At 40.1% G+C, this 8,250-nt stretch overlaps 2 long non-coding RNA genes across 2 annotated transcripts; both read left to right on the forward strand.

Moving 5' to 3' along the window:
* Nucleotides 1-943: 943 nt before the first annotated feature.
* LOC115773764 (uncharacterized) lies at nucleotides 944-2,668 on the forward strand. Its single transcript, XR_004019122.1, has 3 exons — nucleotides 944-1,015; nucleotides 1,640-1,732; nucleotides 1,829-2,668. It is a non-coding gene; the product is annotated as an uncharacterized LOC115773764 (long non-coding RNA).
* Nucleotides 2,669-5,875: 3,207 nt separating this feature from the next.
* On the forward strand, nucleotides 5,876-7,271 carry LOC115773440 (uncharacterized). Its single transcript, XR_004019098.1, has 2 exons — nucleotides 5,876-6,698; nucleotides 6,813-7,271. It is a non-coding gene; the product is annotated as an uncharacterized LOC115773440 (long non-coding RNA).
* The last annotated feature ends 979 nt before the right edge of the window (nucleotides 7,272-8,250 follow it).

Genomic DNA, 8,250 nt, shown 5'->3' on the forward strand with positions numbered 1-8,250 from the left:
AGAACCTTGTGGATTTGAAACAGGATGACAATTTCAAAATTGCAGGAGCTCAGCAACCTTGCTTTAGGAATATAACCAGAACGCAACTAGTTGGCATCCAATTGACTTGAGTCCCGTGTTGTAAAGTGATGCATTGTAGCTGAGTTGCAATTATCGGTGGAGACTGACTCCGATTGATCGCAACGTGTTGCAATCTGTCTGTATTTATAAATTACACAGCAATCATTTGCAAATCTTCACCAGTTTATCTGATCATGATTGCAGTCAGTCCGAATTGGACCACGATTGCTTGGAGACAGGTTGCCTCCCACAAGGCAACCTGTACAGTTACCTTGAGACCAAAAGTGATCACTCAGAGGCTGAGTGTGCAACATCCTCAGCTGGTTGTCGAATACAAAAAAAAAAAAAAATCTGTGCAATCACCGGCCAACCACCGATTTCGCTCATTTACAATGAGGTTGCCGTCCTATCTTTACTGTAGTGTGACTGAGTCCTTAGCAAACTCTGTGTCCAGCTAACATAGGCTGTCAATGTTAGTAAGAGCTCAATTATTCTCCGCCGCAGACACGGACAGCTTGAGACTGGAAACCTGACAGCAGGGCAGTCAATTCTCTTAAACTTCTTTGAAGCCCGCTGCCTGGAGCGCATATGTAGCTGGTGCATAGTAATGTAAATTATCCGCGGATGAGTCTGCGCAATCACAAAATACAAGCAGGCACGCGGACTACTTCCACGCTCTAAAAGGTAATACCTATTCTTACTTAAATTACGTTTGTGTGCTTTACTAAAGTCTCACTATACTGTTGAGTTAACTCAAGCAATGTGAGTAATGTACACGTTTAGCCTGAGAAAGGTACAAGACTAAGTTCTAGTGTGTAAACTGGACTTGAATATTTTTGTTACTGGAGTGAATGCTGGGGTGAGTTCAGCAGTGCACATGCGCAGTACAGAAGTGCGGGAAGCTTCCAGAAACCCTGTGGACTTACACATTGGAAGAAGCTGATCTTCTCTAAAGGTGAGCTGTTCATCTTCATTATATTTATATGTGTCATGTATGACTTTATTATTCAATGTATTGTTACAGGCTAGTTTTGCATGATGATGCATAAACGTATTTGCAGACTAATGCTAATGTTAATGTTAGCATGGGCTTATGGGGCCAATATTAGCTAAAACTGCCATGTACTGTATTTTACTTGAGAGCCTTTAATGTTTTGTCCATGATAAGAGCTCTTAACATTTATTACCTGTATTTCAAATGCAGCACGTTAGTATGTTTGTAAGCGTAAACCAGGCCTGCTAACATTCGTGTAGCCTTAATTTCACTCGGTCATGGAGGGTAATGTGACGTTCAGGAACAAGCCTCGTGTGGAAAAACTGCTGAACGGTTCAAATACTGGCACCAGAAATCCGCCGGTGGAAAAGCGGCCAGTGAGAGCCGTTCTTTGTTTTTTTACGACTTTGCTTGCTTATAATGCTCTGGACATGGAAGCATGGAAGAAAAAAATACAATGCATTCCACTAAATAAGTGCTCTCAACGAGCTGAACAATTATTTTGTATCACTTATTGTGAAGAATGTGATTCATTTTCTTCAGAAGATGCTTTTGCTTACTTTTATTGTTTTTCCCTTCTTGTAGACCAGTGATGTTGTTGCCATGAGGACTGCTGTCATGCGATGTCTCTCGGTTTTCCTCGGGGGTGATGAAAGAGACGTCTACAATGCCTCTTTTGTACGTATTGCAATTTGGTTTGTTAGAGGGTCTGCACTGGGAAATCAAGATTTTCACCCCATTCTTTTTTTCTCTTTTTTTTCTTAATATCCACAGGATTCAGATGCCGTGGCAGACTTCACCCAGGTTCCTGTGGGGTTATTGCCTGTTATTCCTGAAGTCAGTCAGCAACCAGGTCCGAATGCTCTTCACCTTGAACCATCCAGCATGTTATCATTCTGGAAGGTACAATTGTCATGGTTGACACTGAACGCCACCATCAAGCTGTTTGTCTCATATTTGGGCTGATCTATGCCCTTCATATTTGGGCTGATCTATGCCCTTCATATTTGGACTGATCTATGCTCTTCATATTTGGACTGATCTATGCCCTTCATATTTGGACTGATCTATGCCCTTCATATTTGGACTGATCTATGCCCTCCATCCTGACAGTCCTAAAAAGCACCTTTGACTTCATTCAGAGACTGATGCTCAGTCTGGTTTCTTTTTTTTATGCCATTACTTGTATTTATATGTTTTTTCATATTGTGTATTCATTTAATATATTTTTTTTAACTTACTATCATATTTTAATTAGATTTTTTTTTTCGCACTGTATTATCAAATAAGTTGGTAAAGTTCTTATTTTGTATTTGTTGGATGCAGTGTTTGGCACATGAATTACTTCATCAAGCTATTTATTTATTTCTGTTTATTGCCAAGTATGTCAGAATCTGTCCTCCATATATAACTACTTAAATCACTTTTTAAAAAAATGTTACAGTGCTAGAGTGCCTACTTGTTACAGTTCAAAATAAACTGTTTCAGTTGCTGCTCATTCAGCCTGTAAGCTTACTTAAGCATCTTTCTGGTATTACTGTTATTGAGCCCTGTGGAAGGGTAAAAACCTGATTAGTTTTGTATTTGTTCATGTGTGGCCACATTGGCCTTTTGTTAAGAAGCTAAGGATAGTATTTTGTTAAAAATAAAACATTGAACCTTGTGAACTTATCATGTTTTGTTGTAGTTACTTCATTCATTTAAGGCAATCGGTTTCCTAGAGTCTACTAAGGAAACTGTACTGTTCATGTAAGTTGGACTAACTTGATGTAGCTAAGTTAAGAACAGGTCAATTTACTTGCTATTTCTGAGTTGAAACAACTTCACTAAACTAAGTTAATTTAACTTAACACGATTAAGTTGACACAACAAGGTCTTAAGTACACTGAACAAGTATATGTTAAGTAAACAAACATAAGACTTAATAGTTATACTTACTTACATTTTTCAGGGCAATCGGTTTCCAAGATTTTCTTAAGTAAGGTCAACTTGTCAAATTTTACAGTGCATACTGGCTCACTGGGTGGGAGCCTGTGTATACAAAGCTAGAGTAGAGCTAGGTCTTCCTATATTTTAGTTATTTTTACATTACAGTAGCAGGAGTCTAGCTATTATTTTTCAAGATTTACTAGTTATTTCTTTTGTTTTTTGGTTCTTATAAACTCTTAGCATGTTTTAAACAAGGACGATATAAAACGCAGAAGCAGTCACTATGATGGAACCCAGTTGACAACCATTTTGAGTGTAATTTTGAATAAGCAACGAATGCTTTTTTTGTTGTTGTTTTTAAAGCAAACCTGTTCAGAACAGACCATTTGCCCAACAAACTCGTAAAGTTTTAGTTACGTTTTGGCAAGCAAGAGCTGATCAAATCTGCTGTCTGCTGACAGTGGCTATTTAAGCTTTCAAAATTCACGGTCATGACTGGAATTACGAAACGGTGAAAATTTTTAAAAATGACATTATCCCAGTATAAGACACACAGGTAAAGTGGAAATGGATATGAAACTCAAATGGGAGAAACACTAACGAGGATGAACATTTGGGTGCAAAGCCAAAACATCAAGCCGTTTTAAAGGGATATAACACTGAAATCAGTGTGCGCAGCTGGCTGCCATCCACACACAAAGATGCACTCTTGTTCAAAGACACTCTAAGCTAATATGAGGCAATGAGATAAACAGGAAACAGAGAGCTGTACTTGTAACACAATAAAGGCTCTATCTGCTTTGCCTTCAGGAGCGACTTAAAAAAAAATAATGGAGGAGTCTGCCATCTAGTGGTACATACGGTTACTTTCCCAATGGATAGTCTGTCAACGATTAAAGAATCACTCTAATATTTAATGTAATACACAGCTAGCTTAATTGTGTCCTGTCTGATACACCAGATTTTAAGCCAGTGAAGTAATTAACAAGGTTTTCCTCAATCACATTGCCATGATATTCATGATTTATATCCCATACGATATTTTAATGGGACTGTGGTATTATGTTTCGATATAAGAGATCATTGATATGGAAGGATTGTGGGATTTGACCACATAAGTGAGGGTGCTTTAAAAGTGAAATACAAAGAGTAATAAAGATTATATAGATTTACTGGTTTGCCTTCAGTTGAAGCTATTCTCAAAGGTATTAGAAGACAAAAACTCATGCAGTGGTTTTTAGTCAAGAAGCTACACAGCATTTGTGTCTAAAGCGGAGTTGTACCAAGTGTTTTTTTTTTTTTTTAAGTTTTATGTTTGAATATCATGGCCAGACAAAAAGAAGTGCTCTATCATGAAAGAAAAACAAAGAAATGTGCAAATAAAAATAAAGTAATATAATTAATTGACTGTGGTTTGTGTAATTAAGGGTTGACACAGATCTGGTTACAGTAGCTGTTGAACATAAATCTTCTTCTTTCAGTTGCTTAGGGATATGCAAGTTTAATTATATCCATTAAGTCTGTGCAAAAGTCTTGAGCCACCCATCCTTTCTTTATATTTTGTAAAATATAAACAGACTTCCTTGTAATCTTTAAAAGTGGTCCTGAGCAATAGTTATCCAGGCTTTCTGAAGGTCTTTTCACTCATTTTCAGTCCAGTTCTTGTGCCCGAGGATTTTTGTTGTTGTTCAATTCAATTCAATTCAATTTCAGTTCAATTCAATTTTATTTATATAGCATCAAATCACAACAAACAGTTGCCTCAAGGTGCATTATGTTGTATGGTAAAGACCCTACAATAATTACAGAGAAAACCCCCTATAAGCAAGCACTCGGCGCCACTGGGAAGGAAAATCTCCCTTTTAAAAGGAAGGAACCTCCGGCAGACCCAGTCAGGGATGGGCAGTTATCTGCTGTGACCGGCTGGGGCTAAGGGGAGAGCGACAGGACAAAAGACATGCTGAAGAGGAGAGCCAGAGATTAATAATAACTAACGATCAAAAAAATCCAGCAAAGACCTGACACAGGACCTGAGAGATGCATCTGGAAAATTGTCGTCAATGTGTACGGAGGAGCTCAGATGTCTGCAGACATCTGTAAAATACAGTGGAGGATCTGCCATGGCTTGGGGTTGCATTTCAGCCAGTGGTGTTGGAAATCTTGTCAAAATCAAGAGATTTATGAACACAGAGAAGTACCATAACATTTTGATCCACCGTGCAAGACCATCTGGAAAACTGTAGTAGCTTCATTTATCAGCATGACAATGATCTCAAACACACTGCCAGTGCAGTAAAAAAAATAGCTAAATAGAAAAACACACAATGGAATAATTTCAGTCTTGGATTGCCCGCCTCAGAGCATGGACCTCAACTTTATTGAAGCAGTGTGGGATCATCTTGGCAGAGAACAGAACAAAAAGTAGCCAACATCCAAAGAAGAACTTTGAATGTCCTTCAGGAAGCTTGGAGAACTACTAGTTCAAGGGTTAAAGAAATTACAAGAAAGCTGACTAAGAGAGTTCTGGCTGTATAAAGGCCTGATACCAATACCAAATACTGACTTTCAAACTCTGTTTTTGCCTTAGATACTGTATTTCTGTGTATGTTTGCACATCTTTAAACAAATAACTGCACTTATTTCCAATTTTCCTAGCAAAATATAAAGAAATCAGGGGTGGCTGAAGACTCAAGAAAAGTATTGTATTTATTTGTAGTTTAATTTTTAGAAAGCTGTAATAATTACTTAGTTTTTACTATAAAATGTTACCGTGGTTATATTTGATTTTTCCTGTGTTTATGGCTACTTTTCTACTTCCTCAGCCCTAGGTGGCAGCACCTACAATCAGCCCTATCATTACCTTTAGACAGCAATGCATTGTGGGTATCTTGTGTCATAAAAGGCATCGTGAGCAGTACGTTGGCAAAGTTTTGGGTGAGGACAGCTGTGTTTGTGTACTGTTGGTGTTTGGCCCTCCTTTAATAATATTTTAAAGGCATTTTTTTTATTGTTTTTGTTTTGAGAGGAAAAAACATCTGCTTGGTGTTTTTTTGTTGTTTTTTTTTTTTTTTTTACTTTTTAAAGAAGTTAACGACAGAGACGAAGACTTTTTTTTTTTCTTATGTTTTTTCTTCAGTCGGACATGTGTATTAAAACGATGGCTACTAAGCGGTTAAATACAGTCCGTCTACGGAAAAGCATGAAGTTTGGCTCTACGTTAAGGTGGCGGCCTTTCCGTGTATCGGCGGAGGAGGAGGGAGAGGCCCTCAAACCAAATCGAACCCCGACGGTGAAGGCGACCGTCCGAAAATACCCCCGCCGGGAACATAGGCGGACACAGCAAGACAAGCTATTCGGACTGTGGAGACACAAGGCTGGGGAGGAGAAAAGAGACTTCTTGAATGAGGAAAGTCCCGCTACCGCCTGTGTGCACCGTCATCCAGCCGGAGCAATGGCGCCGGAAAACACCACGCAGTACCTGATGGGAAACGTGTATGAAGACTTTAAGATTGACATTAACCAGTCGGTCCGAGCTTCACACGAAGAAGCTGTGCAGCAGTTTAGCGAGCGTGTTGCTCTGGACTCTGAGTGCTACCTTGCTTTTCAGCAGAGGAACTTTGAGGAGGCCTTTGAAATGTTTTGGTAACCGGAACGAACTTCCTTAAAGTGGTCCGGCTCCTTCAGCAGCCCTGAGTTAATTCAGCACATTTTAAAGGTGTGAAGAGTTTAATTGTAAATACTTGCGTGACTTGTCATGTGATGTTTTGTAACCCTGATCATGTAATATGTGTGCGCGTGATTCATGGTTGGGCCTTTATTTGTCTCACAGCGGCGCGCCTTTGCACGCTGCCCGCCAGGGAGCGCTCCCGAGCCCTGCACGGCGCCGCCTGGGGGTTGGGACCGACCAAACGAACCTCTGCTCGGCTCTGGTCTCTTCACGGATTGTGAAATCCAGGTAAACCCGGGAAGGTATTGTTAGCAATGCATTGTCATTGATGGCAGTAGTGGATGGTGATTGGATGTTGGGGCTTTCCAGAGTCACTGTTGTCTGAGCGTTTTCCAGGTCACCCCTGCTAGGACACGTGGCTCAGCTGTAGGAGGAGCAGGGAGCAAAGGAGGTCGGTCTTCACGTGACTGGCAAGGTGACACTTGAAACAAACTGTCAGAGGATAATTGTGATAATTGTTTATGTATGTCCATTTTAATGTTAATTATTGTATTTAAACTTTGATCGCAAAGTGGTGAATATGGAGTTTAATCTTATAATAAATTCTGTTATGTTTGGAAATGTACCGTGTTTTGTGTGGTTTTTACAAAGTAAATTTATGTAGCACACTGTGCTGGAATTAAAGCAAATGTATAAAATTGTATATATCCTCAGATACAGCCATGTTATTCTGAGAGCTATGACCAAAAGTAAAGGGCAAGTATTTTAATAAATAGGCTTACTTGGGAACACCTTGGATGGCCAGGAGAGGGCAGTCTGGGCTGCTACCCCCTGTGACTCAAACAGAAGATGGATTGGTGCTGGAAGGTAAATAAATCACCTGGATACAGCTTGGAGCTGTATCCCATGTGTTTGTATGTTTTTGTTTTTGTTTTGTTTTTTTTTTATTTATAAAGTGCCAAAACATAAGTCACCTCAAGGGGTTTGTAAGAAGAAGAAAGAGCTTTATTTGTCACATACATTTACATGCAGTGAAATTCATTCTCTGTATTTAACCCATCACACACATGGAGTATGTAGTACACAGCACAGCAGGGGGCAGGGGGCAGCCAAAGGGCGCCCGGGGAGCAACCTGGGGGGGTGGGCTTGCTCAGGGACCCACAGTGATGCCAGCCCGAGGATTTGAACCAGGGTCCTCTCAGTGACGAACCCTCTTCTTCTCCCCTAGGCCACCACTCCAGTCGACCATATAATTCAGAGAGAACCCCAACAATCAAGTGATTCCCCTATGAGCAAGCACTTTGTGACGGTGGGCAGGGAGAAACGCCTATATAACAGGAAGACACCAGAAGGTGGGGAAGGGAGAGGGGCCAAAGCACAGCTGCATACTGGCAGCCAGTATGGCAAATACTAAAACTAAATATGCAAAACTAGTTGTGGTATTGCTTTATATTAAAAAGATGATTCTGAAACCCTGGCTCTCCAGGAATGGACCCACAATAGAGGTTTAATATGGTGAGTTGGAATTCTCCCACTGGAAGTGCTGACATTCACTGTACATAATGATTTTGGGCTCAGTTGGTCCCACTGGACTTGAACT

This window comes from Archocentrus centrarchus, chromosome 23 (assembly GCF_007364275.1).
Source record: "Archocentrus centrarchus isolate MPI-CPG fArcCen1 chromosome 23, fArcCen1, whole genome shotgun sequence".
Taxonomy (NCBI): Eukaryota; Metazoa; Chordata; class Actinopteri; order Cichliformes; family Cichlidae; genus Archocentrus; species Archocentrus centrarchus.